General features: G+C 47.5%; 1 protein-coding gene across 1 annotated transcript in view; it reads right to left on the bottom strand.

Annotated features, from left to right (window-relative positions):
- The window catches only part of LOC115482412 (pleckstrin homology domain-containing family G member 5-like), a 335969-nt gene that overhangs the window by 131828 nt on the left and 183753 nt on the right, over positions 1 to 20388 (bottom strand). The gene's annotated exons all lie outside the window — the stretch shown is intronic.

Raw genomic sequence — 20388 nt, forward strand, 5'->3', positions numbered from 1 at the left:
TTGTGAGCAAACCCTAGGTCCAGCCTGCGGTGATGTGTCTAAAGTACAAATATGAAAGGAGCTTTATATCTACTACACAAATGATTAGGTGCACTGGCTAGGCCCTGTATCATAGAGTGCTTAACCGCTCAAAAAAGGCAACCATAGAGTTGACTATCTGCCTTAGACTTTCACCGGCCGATATTCAGACCATGGGAGGTAGCAGGGCTGTTTCCAGTTTATTTTTGTCCGGTATAAACATAACCGGCCAAGCTGATATTCAGCACTGGCCGGTTAAGTGTAAACAAGCCAAAGATAAACCAGGTATTTCAGTGACTTAATTTGGCTGCCGAACTTAAGCCGACGATGCACTGAATATTTGTGGATAGCCAGTTCTATCACCCAATATAGCCGGTTATCCACCAGCAATATTCAGCGGGAGATACGGCTAAGTGCCATTTAACCGGTCAGGAGCTCCATGTAGGCGTGTTGTAGACGCCCCTTTCTAGAATTACTCTCCATGTGGAGGTTTCCTGCGTAAATGGAAGTATTTTAGTCATTCCCCAAGCGAACTTCTATATGTATGAGTGTAGAGTCAATGGCACAACTTTGCTGGTGGACGTCCACATGGGTGGAGTTTAGGCTCAGCGTGCATGGAGCAGACAATTAAGTGCATAGTTTAGAAAATCTTACAATTTATGCTCATTCTTCAGAAACTTAGGCACAGGTCATGGACACCAGCGATAGGACTGCTGTATATATCCACACTTTCAATGTAAGTGTGGGTTATGCTATACAACAGAGGAGGTGATCTGCACGAGATAATCCAAACAAAACAGGGCAGACCGCTGTTTTGAAGATATCAATTTTATTAACCAGAGTACTCGACGTGGCCCCATTTCGCCTTCCTATAAGCTGCATCAGGGGCTTACAGTATTAGGGTCCCAAGAGGCACTTACATCTAATAGTGAAGAGTGTGTTCAAAAACAGAGAGCAGCAGCAGCTCAACAATGCAAGCGGCAGCAGACTCTCTGACTTACCGAGTTCCTCCTCCACTATTAAGGATAAGCCCCTGACGCAGCCTCTAGGAAGGCAAAACGTGGCCACACTGGGCACCCTGGTTAATAAAATTGGCTTCTTCAAAACAGTGGTCTGCCATGTTTTGTTTGGTGTGGGTTGTGCTACATTTTCCACTTTACAAAATTACCCTTTTTATTTTGTAAGAAAACAGATAGGCACCAGTGTGTCTCTAAAATACCAGCCTATATCCTGCAGAAACTGAGTAAAATGAAGTGGGTATATTTACATCTGTTTATGAGCAGGAGTAAAAGTGCAAACGTGTTTTATAAATAATGCGCATAAAATCATGATTCCACCTGTGCGCCACCCAAATCCATCCATGATTACACCTTGTCATTGCGCGGACTTTTACGTGTAGAGACCATGCGGCAATTTTAAGTGGGTGTGGTTTAGCCAGGGCTGTTATCTACGGGGTAGATATTCAAAGCGATTTAACCGGACGGGAGAGGCTTGTGAGGGGCTATCTGCTGATATCCGGTGGCACTAACCACTAAAGCCATAGTCAGCAATTTTGTGGGCAGTCCAGGGGCGGAGTCAATACCAATGTTGTGGGTGGTCCAGGGGCGGAGTCAATACCAATGCTGTGAGCAGTCCCGGGGAGGAGTCAGCAGGGCTACCAAGAGGGGGGGCGGGGGGGAGCAAAATTCCCCAGGCCCGGGCCTGCAGGGGGTCCGGTGCCAGGGTCTCTCTCCCTCTCCTGCTCGCATTCCCCAGTCTCCACCTGCCTACCCTCAGCTCCCTCGACAGCCCCCTTCTGTCTGCCACCGGACCTGCATTTAAAAAAAAAAAGCCTCTAAATCGGCAGCGCATCTGTGCGAAAGCGGCAGATCGCTTCGGGCCTTCTCTCACTGTGTCCCGCCCTCGTCTGATATAACTTCCTATTTCCGTGAGGGCGGGGCACAGTGAGGGAAGGCCCGAGGTGATCTGCCGCTTTCACACAGATGCAAGGCGCTGCTCGCTGGCGTTGCGCTGCCGATTTAGAGATTTATTATTTTTTTAAATGCAGGGGGCCCGGTGGCAGACAGAAGGGGGCTGTCGAGGGAGCTGAGGTTAGGCAGGTGGAGACTGGGGACTGCGGCGCCAGTGGCCTGGGAGCAGGAGAGGGAGGTGACAGCAGTAGCAACTGGGGGGGCCCCGGGGCGTCCTTGCCCCGGGCCCGGCTCAGTCTCTTGGCGGCCCTGGGAGTCAGTACCAAAGTTGTGGGCGGTCTGGGGGTGGAGTCAGTACCAATGTTGTGGGCAGTCCAGGGGTGGAGTCGCTAAGTTTGGCTGCCAAATCGGGCCCCCCAAATAGCAGGCCTATCTTTGGCTGCTAAGGGCCTTAATTCTATAAAGGTTATACGCTTAAATTTATGCTCCTAAATTTAACCTCTTAAATGATGAGCATAATATATTTTGGAACATACAGTACAATCGTAATTTAGGAGCATAAATTTAGGAGTATAAATTTTAGAAGCGCAAATTTACTTTTATAGAATAAGGCCCTATACGCTTAACTGGCCAATGCTGAATATTGGCTTAGCCAATCAAGTTTAAAACCACCCCAAAATAAACCAGATATTCAATGTCGGTCACCGGAAATGGCTCAGCATTGAATATCTGGCCTCACCACTGACCGTGGGAGCTATCCGGGCGGCCTCATGTGTTCTGAATATCAGCCCCATGCTAACCAGATCATCTCCCACAGGTCATGATCCCACCTGTGCTCTGCCCAGACTCACCCACACACAGGCCATCTAAAACTCTGATTATGTTTATTAATATTTGATACACCGCCCAATCCGGCGCGTAGGTCAAAACGGTGTAAAATCAGTTTAAAAAAAAAAAAACACAAGAAAAGAACGCCAACCAAATGGTAGAAAAGAATATCCACACGCACACCTTCTTATCAGCGCACGTTTGCATGTTGATACCATTGGATCGTTTTATTGAAAGTGTTTTTCTGCGAGTAAAACTGGGTTTACCCATGGGAAAAGCTTCATCAAACCTACCCCCTACATGCCTATTATGCGCGCTTGCTGGAAGCTACATTGATTTCCCTACATTCCCTTTTGTAATACTTTAGCTTCTGTCCTTCAAGCACAATTTCTTCCCCCTCAGTGTAGGCTCTCAAAGTCCCTGCCGGGACCTGCCAAAACACTCATGCTTTCTAACAGGAGACAGCAAGGGGTCAGAGGCCACCTGAGGCCCAGTAAAAGCAAAAGGAAACCAGCTTGGAGACAATAACCTTTTCAAGACAATTCTTGATTTCTTTGTCTTCTTTAAAAAGAGTCCAAGAGCATTAGCAACCTGTTGAAGCTGGCTGACTTCCAGAGGCTGTGCTGCATTTCTGCTTATTGTGCCAGTGCACAGGGCCGCCGAGAGGGGGGGGCAGGGGGGACAAAATTCCCCGGGCCTCCAAGGGGGGCCCAGCGACAGGGTCAGGCCACTGGCGCTGCAGTTCCCAGTCTCACCTGCCTGCCTCCTCGGCTCCGGGCCCCTGCATTCGAAGCGGCAGTCACAGATCGCCTCCCTTCCGGCCTTCCCTCCCTGTGTCCCGCTCTCGCGGAAACCGGAAGTTACATCTGATGAGGGCGGGACACAGGGAGGGAAGGCCAGAAAAGAGGCGATCTGCGACTGCTGCCTTGAATGCAGGGGGCCCGGAGCCATGGAGGCAGGCAGGTGAGACCGCGGACTACAGCGGCGGGGGGGCGACAGTGGCAGGGAGCGGCAGGGGGAGCGCCGGGGGGGGGGCGGAGGCGGGGCGGCCTTGCCCCGGGCCCAGCCGAGCCTCTCGGCGGCCCTGCCAGTACAGAGGAATAAAGCAGAGCTAAAGACATGGCAAAGATGGAGGCCTAGGTCCTGTGCATCAAATGTTAGGCAGGAGGGGCAGCAAATCCAGTGGCATTCCTAGCTTGTGCAGACTTCCCACAGTAGTCTCATGGGACTCGACAGTCTCGTACGAAGTCTCAGCCACCATTTTTAAAATACAGTGCTGCTGGGCTGGGGTGGAGGGGGAATAGCGGCAGCCTAGCAGACCGGGCAGGAAAGAACATGTCCTCCCCCTCTGCAGAGGCCAGTAGATTAGCAGCGGCACACTGGGCATCCGGGCGGAACCTCTGGGCCCTCGGGGACCGCCCAGTTGCCCAAATGGTCAGTCTGCCCCTGATCGATAATGAGTACATAAGTACATAAGCACCGCCATACTGAGAAAAGACCAAGGGTCCATCAAGCCCAGAATCCTGTCTCTGACAGCGGCCAATCCAGGCTTCAAGAACCCGGCAACCCCCCCCCCCCCCCCCAAAAAAAAAAAAAATTAATAATGTTCAATGGACTTTTCCCTCAGGAATCTGTCCAAACCCCCTTTAAATTCCATAAGGTCAGCTGCTGTCACTACATTCTTCAGCAACGAGTTTCAGAGTCCAACTACACGCTGAGTAAAGAAAAACTTTCTCCTATTTGTTTTAAAACTACCATATTCTAGCTTAATCTTGTGTCCCCTGGTTTTCTTGTTGTTTGAAAGTGTAAACAAACGCTTCACATCTGTCCACTCTACTCCGCTCATTATCTTGTAGACTTCTGTCATATCACCCCTCAGTCGCCTTTTCTCCAAGCTGAAGAGCCCTAACCTTCTCAGCCTTTCCTCAAAGGGAAGTCGTTCCATTCCCTTTATCATTTTCGCCGCCTTTCTCTGCACCTTCTCTAATTCCTTTATATCTTTTTTGAGATGCGGCAACCAGAATTGGACACAATACTCGAGGTGTGGTCGCACCATGGAGCGATACAACAGCATTATAACATCCTCTTGTTTTCCATCCCTTTCTTAGACCCCGCAGTACACTGAGCAGAAGTTTTTACAGTGTGACTGTTGGGAAGACTGGATGGACCATTCAGGTCTTTATCTGCTGTCATTACTACGTTCCTATGTATTTATTGATTGGGATTTATTAACTCCCTTTATGAACAGATTCACCCAAGGCAGTGTACACAAGGTCCAGTTCAGCTTAGCCCCCATTTTATTTTAAGTGTCTTTGAGCGACACTATATTGAATTTACCTCTTAGTGGGCTGCCTCCACCCCGACCCCAGTATTCACAGCTAGATGGTAATACCCGACATTCCAGGTAGAAGATACAGTCTAGCAATCAGAACACTGACGTCTCTCAACATGATTCATTCAGGCCTCTCCAAAAATGACCTTGGCAAAAGGAGTCATGTTACTCACCCATAATAAATAACAACGTTGAAGTCAATATTCAAATGATTTAACCAGCGCGTGTTTTCTAGCAAAAAAGGTGCCGGTACTCAAATGCCAGGCTACCCTTCAGGGGTGAAGTGATCACTGAGGGACTCACCCCACAATAGCCAGGCCCCCCTGCAACCAGTCACAGAATCTATGACAAGGCAGAATTGGTGTGTAGAGCCTGAGCTCTTTCATTAAAAGCTGGGGTCCATGGGTCAATTTTTGCAGACAATGGAAAAGGTGCCGGTACTCAGTACCCCCAAGTACCCCCTCAAAAAAAGCCCAGGATTTAACAGGCCAAAAATGGCTCCTGGCCAGTTAAATCATTTGTGCTGATAAATCAGCGTTACTTAACCGGTCAGTGCCGCTAAATATCACCACAGACAGCTCAAGTGAAAGTCGGACAGTTTGTGGGCAGCCCAGGGGTGGAGTCAGCGCTTATGCGGTTAAGTGTTGATACTCGTCACTTAGGGGCCCATTTTACTAAGCCGCGGTAACAAGTGGCCTGCGGCAGTGTAGGCGCATGTATTAGGCGCACGACGGACCAGTTTTTACCGTGTCTGCAAAAAAGAGGGTTTTTTTTTTAATGTGACGGGAAAAGGGTATCCGGTAAAACTGAAACCAGCGCATGTCTAAAACCGGCCTGAGCCCTTAACACTACCCTTTGATCTAGCGGTCTCACGTGTTTCACGCACGGTGACCGGTCGGTGCACGCCAACTGCCGATTACCTCCGGAAACAGCACGAGTGAGAGGAAATACATTTATTTATTTATTTATTGCATTTGTATCCCACATTATCCCACCTCTTTGCAGGCTCAATGTGGCTTATAATATATCATGGATAGTGGAAATGATAGGAGAATTGACATTTAACGTTACAGAAGTGGTTTGGGTTGCAAGGTAGTGGAAATCATGATAGTAATATAATATAAGGCATTCTTAACGTTACTAGATATGTGTGGGGATTTCACATGTTTTGGTCTTTGTGGTACATCTTGTCGAAGAGATGGGTCTTCAGCAGTTTGCGGAAGTTGGTCAGTTCATAGGTCGCTTTTAGGTTACGTGGCAGTGCGTTCCAGAATTGCGTGCTCATATAGGAAAAGGTTGATGCGTGCATTAGTTTATATTTTAGGCCTTTGCAGTTGGGGAAATGAAGATTAAGGAATGTGCAAGATGATCTTTTAGCATTCCTGGGTGGCAGGTCTATCAGGTCAGACATGTAGGCTGGGGCTTCGCCGTGGATGATTTTATGTACTAGGGTACATACTTTGAACGTGATGCGTTCTTTGAGTGGTAACCAGTGTAGCTTCTCTCGTAGGGGCTTTGCACTTTCGTATTTTGGTTTTCCAAATATGAGTCTGGCTGCTGTATTATGGGCATGCATGAAATCACCACCACAGGGTGCGCTGGCCTGACAGTAGTCTCATTTGGGCGCATGCTGCACGCGCATAGAGCCTACCGCGGCTTAGTAAAAGGGCCCCAACCACCTAATTAGGAAGCCAAATCGCACTGCATAAAAGTCAGTCCACAGTGTCACTAGGGGTTTGTTTACTAAGGTGCGTTAGCATTTTTAACGCGTCTTTAAAGTTAAGGCGTGTTAAACGCTAACATGCATATACATTTCTATGGGTGCATTAGCGTTTAATGCGTGCTAACCATTGACGCGCGTTAACGACTCTATAGCGCACCTTAGTAAACATCGGCGTTAGCCAGTTAAATGCTGAATATCACGATTAACTTTATAAAAGAAGTAGTCGGCCGCATAAACCCAGATCCTCAATACTGGCGCCCAGACACGACCTGGCGTTGAATATCCGTGAAAAACACCGCTGGCTTCTAAAAAAAAAAAACCACTCACAGCCACCGACTGAATATCTATCATGTTATCATTATCAAGACTCGTCCTTCTCTCAAATTTCCGGAACCTTCCAGACCACCGCAGTCTACGCTGTTATAGAAAAGCAGGACATACAGTGAAGCAATAAAATTAAAAAAAAAATTTAGGTGTATTGGGACTCTGCTTGGATACAAGCAAATCCAGATTACTGTATTCCAGCTGTTCGGTCTACAGTCACAATCACGTTTGTGGTTAGGCATGAAAAAGAATACGTCTGAAATAAACCGAATATCTTTCTTTGATTTCAAGCCACTAATCCTTTATTAGGAGATTAATGTGCATTCTTTATTACATTCCAAATTTATGATACCAAACCCCAGCATTCCCAGTGCCCTTGCCGTGGTTTCTCTTACACAATCAAGTCCTCATCCGTTTGATTTCCTACCCAGGGGCGTAGCCAGACACCCAATTTTGGGTGGGCCTGGGCCCAAGATGGGTGGGCAGAAGAACCCTGCCCCATCCCCACAGGTGATCTTCACCTGCATGCCATATGGTCTCTCAAACATCCCCCCTCTCCTGCATACCTTTTAAATAATATTTGTCCACTGGCAGTGAGCAGCAACTAATACACACTGCTCATGTTGGCCCCTCGGCCTTCCCACTGATGCAACTTCCTGTTTCCGCATAGGTGTGAACACGTCAGAGGGAAGGCTGTGGGGGCTGGTTCGAGCAGTATGTATCAGGCGCTGCTTGCTGCAGGTGAAAATCTGCTATTTACAAGTTACGCAGCAGGGACAGTTGTTGGGAGTTTTCAGCTGTTGAGACTTGGGAATCCCTGCCAGCCACATCATAGGTGTGCTGCTACTGGGTGGGCCTGGGCCCACCCGGGCCCATCCTTGGCTACGCCACTGTTCCTACCTCTTGAAGTCTGTCTTTAAAATATACCACAGTGAGTAATTTCTGCTCCATGACTAGGTTTGTTTTTCTTTCGGATATAAATGTAATCATACAAATCAAAGGGATTTCTGCCTGATGTGCCATAACCACCGCCCTTGAGCAAGCTGAAGTGCGCCTGGAAACAATTTTCAGGCTGCACCCCCTCCCCCTCCCAAACAAATTCTCACTTCTGGATAATAACCACTTAGCAAACTTCCCTATAGAGTAAAGGCAATGCTTAGATAATAGGTGACAGCAGCTAACGAATAAGGGGTCCTTTTACTAGGGTGCGCTGAAAAAATAGCCTGCGGTAGTGTAGGCGCAGGTTTTGGACGCGCGCCGATCTATTTTTCAGCGGGCCCGTAAAAAAAAAATGCCTTTTTAAAAATTTTCGCTGAAAATGGACGGGCGGCAAAATAAAAATTGCGTCTGAGACCTTACTGCCAGCCATTGACTTAGCGGTAAGGTCTCTCGTGTTAGCCGTGTGGTAACTGCCTGTGCGCATCAAGTCGGAGTTAACGCCTGATTTTCGCCATGCACCAGAAAATAAAATACTTTTTCTGGCGCGTGTAGTGGATGCACGTAAAAAAATGAAATCGCCACGTGGGCCATGCGGTAGCCGGGTGGAGGGTAATTCCGAATTGGCGCGCGTAGGTGCCTACGCAGATTAGTAAAAGGGCCCCTATTTCATTTGAGCAGTTGCTCACAAGGTTCTTGTTAAACACACACACACACCGCCTCTTCCTTTGCTAAGCACAGGAAAAATCAGGTGCTTTTATTTTCCCTCACCCCCAACCAAGGTGCCTGCAAGCACAGCAATATAAAATTTAAAGGAAAGTAAAAAAATAAAAGCAGAGATTCTCAGCTGAATGATTTCAGACCTCCTCTTGCTCTCTGTTCCCATGGCAGCCTCTGCAAACTGCTGAGAGATGTGAGGACTGAGGCAGTTACCTCATAAATTGCCTTCGTTTTTTGGCCCAGTGGTTATCTCTTTCCTCCTACCCCCTTTGCCGCTTTGTGCAGACCCAGGGATTCAATGCAATCACAAAAGTTCAAGTCAAGAAGGGAATAATAAGCTGTGTTCTTTTTTTGGACCAGGAACGGATGCCGCTGCATTGTGGGGGGTGGGGGGGGTTGTTTGATTGTCCTGAAATATTGCTGCACGATGGCTGCTCAGATGAAGCCTAAGTTTTAATGTGTAGCCATGAGTGTGTTACATTAAATACCCTTTAGAGAAAAATAAGTGTGTGGGAGGGGGGAGGTGACCTTTTTATTAAAGTGCAGGAAATTTTGCATTTACTACCCCTTAACTGCAAAAGTTACAGTGAGTGCAACGAGTGCAAAGCCCAAGCGGAAAATGCAGAAGGCATGCCAAGTATCTGCCCTGCATTTACTGTGCAGTACGTGGTTTGGGAGATAGCACAAATGCCCCTGAAGTATACGCCAAGTACGTAACGTGGTGATGAGGCAAAGAAAAACAAATCTGAAAGAAAATATTCAGGGTGGCACATCTTTCCCAATCTTCCCCCTCTGATCCAATGCCCCTAAACAGCTCATAGTACATAAGCACAGAAGTATTTCCATACTGGGAAAGACTAAAGGTCCATCAAGCCCAGCATCCTGTTTCCAACAGTGGCCAATCCAGGTCACAAATACCCGGCAAGATCCCAAAAAGCTCAACTCCATCTTATCCCCCTAAAGGGTTATCTCCCGCATCCAAACTCCCTCTCCCCAAGTTACCCCCTCATCTGATCACCTTCTCCAAGAGGTTACCCCCCATGCATCCAATCCGCCTCCACCCAAGTGATCACACCTCAAATTACACTCCACCATACTCTGCACCTTCCCCTCCCCTGGGACTTACCTGAGGATCTCCTTAATGTTTTATGGGCACAAGGTCTTACACATCTGACCATTTAGTCTGTCTTGCTAAGTTACGAAGCGAGAGACTAGAAAAGACTACATTTCCCAAATTGTAAAAAAGTGATCTATAAATCGGTTTATTCTGCTAACTTCCCATACTTAGGGACCAAATGGTGGAATTATCTGCCTTCCAAAATAAGTAGCACACAGGAATATGAATCGACAAGCACAGAACAAAAAACCTCCGCACAGGTCAATGCAAGCAGGCAAACACAGCGAAGGTGACACAAAGGATGACGCAGGAAAAAAAATGTCTAACGGACTCAAGGAGTTCACATCAGAAGTTTTATTCAAAAATCTGTGCATGGAGTCGACAGAAATCGTGTTTCGGCCGCGAGGGCCTGCTTCAGGTGTAGTGCACAAGTTCAACTTCTCTGCGTACTATGGCGTCTGAAAAAAATGACCTAGTGTCTCGTGTACCGAACATTGCGTGCAACAGTGTCTGCTACATTCTGCTCCTATTTAGAACTGCGCGCTCCGGTGTCCGGTACACCAGGCTACATTCTGCTCCTATTTAGAACTGCGCGCTCCGGTGTTCGGTACACCAGACACTAGGTCATTTCTGCCAGACGCCATTGTACGCAGTACATTCAGCCCAGCAGCCTTTTGTAAAATACCAGGGAAATGTGAACTTGGATGTCCCACATCCCAAGTACAGACCCTATGCAAAATGGGACATCACAGGCCTAGTGCCTTTATTATGGAAAACTATGGGAAACCCTAATGCAAGCCTGTTTTTTTGTTTATTTTTTTCTAACAGCTAATTTTCTTTTTTTAAAATATTATCCTAATGGATACAATATAATCTATCACACAGTGCATGTTATCACAGACTCTTCTTTTACTGGGTTAGAATTCTGTGCAGTGAACACAGACAGGGGGTGGAAAAAGTCCACATCTGGGCAGAGTTCACTGGAAGCAGCTGTCTCCTCCATGTCAGCCCCTACTGCAGCTGAGTAAACAGTCTATCCAACTCCCCCCCTTTCCAGTAAGAGGCCTCGCTAAGCAGTAGCATAAAGTTCTAACTAAATTCTCAGCCAAGGTCATGCAATCAGCGCAGTTCACCCTATGAATGAAACTAGTACAAACAAACCGGACCGGAGACAGCGTGGAGGCTCTGTTTGCAGACATACTGCCCCCGACACTCATCTGTCGGGTCACTTCACTTCAGGAAATGTGGAGGGGAGGGCGATTGAGTAAAAGTGAATTGATATTACAGCAGGCCCAACTGACGTTCGCTGTAAAACATTTAGGGCCTCGTTTAAAAAGATGCGCTAGCGTTTTTAGCGCGTGCTGTGTAGACGCCCATAAGAATACTATAGGCATCTAAATGGCTAGAGCGCGCTAAAAAAAAAAATCTAGCATGCCTTTGTAAACAGGGCCCTTAGTGTAGTTGTGAAAGCCCATGGGACTAAATTCTACAAATAGCGCCGAAAAATTGGCGTTGAAAAAACAAACAATATGCGCTATTCTATAAACACGTAAAAGGCATACCCCACCGACCCTACATAGATACCAACATAGATACTCGGCAACACAGCAAAACCAAAGCTCGTAATGGACACTATATAACCTTTCCTCTCCTCAACCCCCATTGTACCTGATACACACGTACCTTTATTCGATCACAATATCACCTTGTGGTCGAATATAGTGGAATTAGAAAAGGTGCAGAGAAGGGTAATGAAAATGATAAAGGGGATGGGACGACTTCCCTATGAGGAAAAGCTAAAGCGTCTAGGGCTCTTCAGCTTGGAGAAAAGGCGGCTGAAGGGAGATATGATAGAGGTCTATAAAATAATGAGTGGAGTTGAACGGGTAGATGTGAAGCGTCTGTTCACCCTTTCCAAAAATACTAGGACTAGGGAGCATGCGATGAAGCTACAATGTAGTAAATTTAAAATGAATCGGAGAAAGTTTTTCTTCACTCAACGTGTAATTAAACTCTGGAATTCGTTGCCAGAGAATGTGGTAAAGGCGGCTAGCTTAGCGGAGTTTAAAAAAGGTTTGGACGGCTTCCTAAAGGAAAAGTCCATAGACCGTTATTAAATGAACTTGGGGAAAATCCACTATTTCTGGGATAAGCAGTATAAAATGGTTTGTACATTTTTGGGATCTTGCCAGGTATTTGTGGCCTGGATTGGCCACTGTTGGAAACAGGATGCTGGGCTTGATGGACCTTCGGTCTGTCCCAGTATGGCAGCACTTATGTACTTGGGATTCTGAATGGAATCTTGCTACTCTTTGGGGTTCTGCATGGAATGTTGCTACACTTTGAAATTCTGCATGGAATCTTGTTATTCTTTAGAATTCTAGAACCTTGCTAGTCTTTGGGGTTCTACATGGAATGTTGCTACTATTTGCGTTTCTGCACTTGTGACCTGGATTGGCCACTGTTGGAAACAGGATGCTGGGCTTGATGGACCTTTGGTCTTTCCCTGTATGGTAATACTTATGTACTTGTGTACTTATAACCATAAAATACAATAGTATAACAGTGCAGTCATAAAATGTAACAACTGGGTGGCATGCAAAAGAACAAGCCATATCAGTGGGTGTACAAAAATTGACTGTAATTGCAACAGAGCAAACTAGCGTGAAATGCAAACAGTGCATGAATATGGACAGAGGGAATCAAATAAGGTTCTCAGGTACATCAATATAGACAAGCAAAAGTGGTAGAAATAGCTTCTAAATTTAAGAGTTCTTTTAATCTCTTTGGGGCTGATATTCAGACCGCGGGAGTCAGCCAGGCTAAACCTGAATATTCAATGCCGGGCCGTTTCCAGTGACCGGCACTGAATATACGGTTTATTTTGGCCGGTTAGAAGATACCCAGCTATGTTGATATTCAGACTTAGCTGGTTATCTTCTAACTGGCCAACTATAGCCGTTAAAGTGGGGCTGAAAATCGGTGGATAGTCGGTTATGTCGGCTAACTGCTAACCAGTGATATTGGAGATAACCGGCTGTCCCCTGCTGAATATCGCCAGGTAGCCGGTTATGGGGCATTTAACAGGCCAGATGCCGATCCTGGCTGGTTAAATGCTTTTCAATATCGGGGGGGGGGGGGGGTTATTTTTAGGCTGTTTTGGATAGAATTTTTTCTATTAGGTGCAGTGGCGTTCCGACCCTAGCTGACACCCGGGGCGGATCGCTGATGCCCCCCCCCCCGGCAAAATGACACCTCTTCCCCCCCCCCCCGGGTGCACGCCGCTGGGGGGGGTGCCGCAGCGCGCGCCTGTTGCCCTGTCTCCGAGAAAGTTCGCAATTCGCACGTGTTCTCTGCTCCCTCTGAGTCTGCCCTGGAACAGGAAGTAACCTGTTCCGGGGCAGACTCAGAGGGAGCAGTGAACACATGCGAACTGCGAACTTTCTCAGACTGAGACAGGGCAACAGGCGCACGCCGCGGCACCTCCCCCACAGCGGAGTGCACCCGGGGCAGACCGCCCCCACATTGGTACGCCACTGATTAGGGGAAGGTTGTATGTGTCCTTTATGGTGCCAGTGTTGTTTGTCTATACTGATATGCCTGAGAACCTTATACGATTCCCTCTGTCCGTATTCATGCACCGATGCTTTCATTTTACGCTAATTTGGTCTGTTGCAGTTATAATCAATTTATGCACATTAAATGGCACCGAGAAAACGTGATTCTATAAATTACGCCTAAAGATAGAAAAACAAGAAGTAGTTGTACAATGACGTTTCTTGATGCAGTAGCCTAATAGAGATTGGTTCATGTTGAGCTGAAAGCCCGAAAGAGCAGGAAGAAACTGCCAGGCAAGCAAAAAGTCTCATCTCAGCCATTGGAACAATTGGTTTGTTCTGTTGATTGAATTTACTACTGTTCACTTCAGCTTCAGCTGCTGCTGAACTTCCAGCAAGTGGAAAATACATGTTCGAAAAGATCTCCCACACTCTTGGCAGCAGAAGTTCTGTCGACTGGGGAGAAAAAGTGCAATAGCAAATGCCGTCCAATTCAGGACGCAATGGAGCGGGCTTGCTCTGGAATTCTGTGGATGGCGCAGCCCCATTCAAACGAGATGGAGGAGAAAGAGGGGTGAAGAATCAGCATCAGCTTGGTCTTGGCCATGAGCAAATTCAAGTTAGATTTTTGCCGATATAAATTTGAATTCAAACCAGATTAGTGGAATTTACCCGTTTTATACACAATTCACAAAGTCTTTTGTAGAAATAGAGGTCAAAACAAATTGTAGGCGATATATTTTTATTGGACTTAAATAATTTTGCGACAACATTTTGCAACCTATTCTCCATCCAGCAGGTGCTAGACACTTTCTCCTTCATTGCACATCTCTCTATATAAAACGCACCTCCAACATTCTGAAGCCTCCACAAGTCCCAACGTTCTAAATGCATGGTGGTGAAACCAGGAATTCGCCCATGAGTGTTGGCCCCGCCCCCCGCATCAGACATCATGACGTCGAGGGCGGACCAATGACACTCAACCAATCGCATCGCGAACCCGTTACTAAGCGACGGAACGTGACATAAGACACATCGCAGAACAATGAAAACCAGCAGCACACAGTTGCTACGCAACATCAACAGCAACGCTAAAAGGACCATATAGATCTCTGATCTCCACACAAACAACGGACACGGTGGGCATAGGAGGGAAGGAAAAAAACCAGCACATACACACACACTCTTACTCTTAACTGGCTATAATGAGCAACTGACCTGCCACTATCACAGGGACTGCTAGCACCTCTATCTCTCTCACACACATACACATGGGACACAGAGGGGATGGAAGACAAGGAACGAATCATTGGGTATGGAGGGGGCGACAGGGGAGATAAGGCAAGAACTGCCTCAAATGTTTGTGCTTTGCTATGTACAATTATAATGCTGTCTCTTCATTTTGACCCTACCCTTTCACACTCTTTCACACAGACGCACACACACACACACACTAACACTGTCTCTATCTCACACACACACGCACCCACACACATATACACACTCTCTCACACAGACACACAAACACGCCTCAAATGGTTCAGCTGTCCTATGTAAAATTTCACTGCTGTCTCTTCATTTTCACCCTACCTGTGCACACACTCTTTCACACAGACACACACTTTCTCTGTGTCACACACACACAGACACACATACATATACACACTCTCACTCTCTCTATAGCCTTGCTAGCACCCGTTTCATTTGATTACGAAACGGGCCTTTTTTACTAGTAAGTACATAAGCACCGCCATTCTGGGAAAAGACCAAGGGTCCATCAAGCCCAGCATCCTGTCTCCGACAGTGGCCAATCCGGGCTTCAAGAACCTGGCAAAACCCAACAACAACAAAAAAAAAGGAAATTAATAATGTTCAATGGACTTTTCCTTCAGGAATCTGTCCAAACCCCCTTTAAATTCCGTAAGGCCAGCTGCTGTCACTACATTCTCCGGCAACGAGTTCCAGAGTCTAACTACACGCTGAGTAAAGAAAAACTTTCTCCTATTTGTTTTAAATCGACCATATTCTAGTTTCATCTTGTGTCCCCTGGTTCTTTTATTGTTTGAAAGTGTAAACAAATGCGTCACATCTGTCCGCTCCTTGTGCGCACAGGTTTGCTTCTAGTGCGCAATATTCCACAGAAAGGTTCTAGAAGCATGCCAGTTATGCACCTAACTTAGGGGCCCCTTTTACAAAGGTGCAGGAGGGCCTATGCGTGTACAGCACGCGCCAAATCGGAACTACTGTCGAGGTAGCGCGTGAGCCGGGCGGTAATTCCAAAATTTGGCACGCGCCGCATCCCGCGGTAGAAAATAATTTTCTATTTTCTACCGCAGGCTGCTTACCCAGCGGTAAAACAGCAGTTGGCGCATGCTGCGTGCTTACCTTGCGGTTAGCGCGTGAGACCTTACCACTAGGTCAGTGGGTGGCGTTAAGGTCTCAGGCCGAAAATGGATGCGCGCTGGTTTCAGTTTTAGCGTACGTCCATTTTCCGTCCCCTTCAAAAAGGCCTTTTTTCCTAGACGTGGTAAAAAAATGGCCCAGCACGTGCCCGCTTAGCTAACTGCTTTTACTACATTCATTTGTATGTTTTTAATTAATTTATACGTCTGGACCACAGCTTTACCCCTGACACAGCCTTTTTGGGCAAAACGTGGCCACGTTGGCTACGTGTTTTAATAAACCATCTACCTGTACACCTGCTGGTCTGCTCTATGTTTTGCTGCTTTGCTTTCTTGCAGATCATCGCCTCCCAGCGTTCCTGTGCCTTTCAGTGCACAGCACTTGCCACTAAGCCAGTCCCAAGAACAGACGGTATCAAAATCAGCTCTGAGTGGTATAGTTGAGTAATAGGTGGCTTCTCTTCTTCCTGGCTGCAGGTTTAGTAAATATTTCAGCTGCTACTCAATCACAGCTACCCTCTTCACCCTGACTGAGTTCTAAGTAAATTATTATATTGTAGGTCTACACATTTAGTGACTGACTACTTCAGGGTTTAGTCATCCCAGACAACAAAAAAGGACTGCCTCACATGAAAAGAGTATGTCCACAGAGATATGCATCAAAAACCCCAAATCTAACTTAGGCTTCAGTAATTCTTCAGCAAGCATCTTGGATCATAACATATTTATCTTCAATTTCTTTACAAAACTTGTATACTCCCTTTCCCAGATAAGCTACGAAGCGGTTCCTTTAGAACAGTGAAAGGAAGTCAAAATATCCAGACAAGGCATGAAAGGGCAAATCAAGTCACATATACCCTACAGTTAATAACTTTGTACCTCTTAACCAAACAGCCAAAGCCTTTTACACTGAAAAAAGATAAAAGACAGCTAAATAAAAAGCCAAGCTGTCCAATGTGTGGCATTCAAAGACAACTTCTGAAGGTGTAAGGCCAAGGAAAAGGTTCTCCGTTCTCATTTTCTCAGAGGGGTGTGGATATCTACAGTGACTACACTCAATAGTGTTGAAAGAAATGGCAGAACCATTTGTCAACCAAGGTAAACACAGTTACCATGTCAATATGTATTTTTCAGTTCAAACATTTATTAAAATTGTGTCAGTGTAATGCAATAAAGAACAGAAAAATAGATTTTAAAAATCTAGTTCAAACATAAACGGTGATGAAAACATTCCCCCTGATATCCAGCCGGCGGCAGTGAGAATTTTGCTACCCGCCACTGGTGTTATTCCCGAATATTCAATGCCAGGCCATGTCCAGACTTTGGCACTGAATATCCATATTTTATTTGAGCCGGCTACAGTTAAGTCTATATTCAGCCCCTCACCGCAGATAGGACTGCTATTTATGTGGCCCGAGTTAATGCGGTGAGGGACTGAATATAGGTACTTAACCCAACTCTGCCCCTGAAACGCTCACGAGTTAGCTGCTTTTGAATTTGGCGCTAACTGATCATTTTCAAGGGAGTTCACAGCTGCCCCGGACATTATCTGTGAAGGAGGACGCTGCCTGTTCCATCTTCTCTCACAGGCACCTCCTGGGGCAGCTATGATCTCCCTTATGCTCTCAGGGGACCACCCCGCCCACAGAATTGTGTGTTTGCCAGTCAAAATGACCTCCTGCTCAGATCCCAGTGACTGTAGGGAGTGGAGGAGGGGAGAACTCTTAGACGCTGCCCACCGCGGGAGGTGGTGGCGATGAAAACGGTAACGGAATTCAAAAATGTGTTCAGAAGGAATGGATCCACAGACGTTCAGCAGAGATTGGGTGGCAACACCGGTAATTAGGAAGCAAAGCTAGTGCTGGGCAAACTTCTACAGTCTGTGCCGTGAAAAATGGCAAGAACAAATCAAAATAACACTCTGAAGCTTGTAGAATATTACCTCGTTCCTGAACCAATCAAAAATGTAAGATATCTACCATTGACGATGTAGTATGATCTCCTATGGAGGAAAAGCCTCAAATAAACGTTGGAACACTCCGTTATTAATATGTTAAATCAACTTTAGGGAGGCTCGCACATTCATCATCGGCTGAAAAACCTCCTATTTTAAACTCTTCAAAGAAGCTGTTAAATTTGAATATGAAAAGAGACTTATCTTTCCAGTCACCCAGTAGTCTGCTGAATCTCTAACCACTAACCGCGGCTCAACTTTGGCCAAGGTTTTGAATCCTGCATCAGGGTCCGCGGTGTTCACAAACTGGGATTTTCGGTGCTGAAGACTTCGTCCAGTGCTGGTCTGCGGCGGCGCTGCTGTCACATTGCCTTCCCCTCTCTCTCTCTCTTCCCCTCACGTTGGGCACGCTCCCAATTAGTGAACTTGACAGTTTCACTAAATGGAGCGTGCCGGACGTGAGGGGAAGAGAGAGCAGGGCAGGCAATGCAGCAGTGCCAGAGACCAGCGTTGGACGATGTCTTCCGCTGGCGGGGGTTGGGGACCCCCGCAAGCCAAGACGTTACAGCGGCGGCAGTGGGCGGTGCAGTGGGGGCGGTGACCAAAATGTGCCCCCCACTTTCAGCTCTGGCCCCCTCCCACCTCGAGGTCTGGCTTAGGCCCTTGGCACAGGCACGCCTCCCACGCTCGCAAATAAAAAATAGTTTCCAGTGTGGGATTAGCGCGTGCTGAGCGGGAAGCCACCGTGGAATGCACCAGCGTGTCACACAGCAGTGCTGCCCGCGTTAGTCCTACCGTGCCTTAGTAAAAGGGCTCCTGCCTTTGAACATCAGGCTATTTTTACACATTGCAGATCAGTAATAAAACACATTCTGTGGAAATATATTAATAAGTGAAGATGACGGCAAGGAGAGAAACCACCTCCATAGTCCATCTCAAACCAAGGCATAAGAACTCAGATGTTTTGTTTTACAAACTTCAAGAAGGAGAACCAAGTCTTATCAAAGAAAAATAAACTATCCTTGACAACGACAGAGAAACGCTCCATCTCAAATATACAACACACATTTTGAATACCACTCAGACAGGTGTGGAGACCTAACAGAGTTCCATTTCAAGGAAGTCGTTAATAGCAAAGCCATAAGTAAATACATTGTATTTTCCCAAACACCAACCACTTCAGTTTGGTAAAGCGTTAGACTAACTTGCTTTTCTAAGACCATGAACTCATCTGATGAAAGGAACATAGCCGTCAAGGCCAGGGCAGCCGAGAGACTGAGCCAGGCCCGGGGCAGGGCCGCCACTGCCGAGCCCCCACCCCAGGACCGCCACATAGCCAGACCACAAAAATTGGGGGCCGGGGCCCAAAGTGGGGAGGGGGGGGCACATTTTGCCACAACTCTCTGCCCCCCCTGCCGCAACTCCACATACCTTGGCTGGCAGGGACCCCCAAGCCCCGCCAAAGCCTTCCTCCAGCACTGTTCTCTTGGCTGCTTTTCCCCTCGTGTCATGCATGCTCAGCACGCATGCGTGACATGAGGGGAAAAGCAGCCACATGGCAGGCAATGCGACAGAGAACAGTGCTGAAAGAAGGCTTCTGCTGGCGGGGCTTGGGGATCCCTGTCAGCAGTGCCGTAGCGAGGGCAGCTGACACCCGGGGCGGGTCGCCACTTCGCACCCCCCCCCCCCCCCCGGGTGCAACACGGCACACACACCCCCTCGGCGCACACCCACCCCCCCGAAGCGCATTCTTACTTCAATTAGGAAGCGAGGGGCGAGTGAGAGGGCTGATCCGCCCCCGTGCACGTCGCTGGGAGCTGCGTCGGCTACGCTGGTTCCTTGCTGTCTCTGCCCCGGAACAGGAAGTAACATGTTCCGAGGCAGAGGGAGCAGGGAACCAGCGGAGCCGACACCCCCCCCCAGTGGCGTGCACCCGGGGCGGACCGCCCCACCGTCCCACCCTTCCTACGCCACTGCCTGCCAGTCAAACCAAAGGCCCTGAAGCCTTGTGTTTGCCCTTCCCCAGCCTCTAGGGGGGTCATGGCGCCCGAGTTTTCTCTCCCCTGCTCCTGTCGGGATGCGATCACCCGGTTCCCATCAGGAGAAGGAGAGAGACAGACCCCGGCGCCAGACCACCCCCCTCTTGGAGGCCAGGCCAGGGGGCATCATGCCCCCCCCCCCACCTCAGTGGCCCTGCTCAAAGCTAGCTGAAAATTATTATTATTATTATTTTTAGCATTTGTATAGCGCTACCAGAAAATGAATCACATTAGTCCAGTATCGCTCTACAACTGAATGTTGGTCTTTTGTTGCTACGTATTGAAGTACAGTGGCACAGCAACCTCACAATTTGAGGCAAAGTTGATAAACCCTCTGTTGTAAAACACACTGGGGCTGATATTCAGAAGGCAGGAGTTAACCGGGCTAACTCCTGTGGTTGGCGCTAATGCCGGGTATCGAATGCCGGGCCGTTTCAAGTGACCAGCACTGAAAAAAAAACAGTTTATTTTTGGCCAGTTTGCACTTAAATCAGCCAAGCCGATATTTGGCGCTGGCCGGTTAAGTTC

The sequence above is a fragment of the Microcaecilia unicolor genome, chromosome 13 (genome assembly GCF_901765095.1).
Source record: "Microcaecilia unicolor chromosome 13, aMicUni1.1, whole genome shotgun sequence".
Taxonomy (NCBI): Eukaryota; Metazoa; Chordata; class Amphibia; order Gymnophiona; family Siphonopidae; genus Microcaecilia; species Microcaecilia unicolor.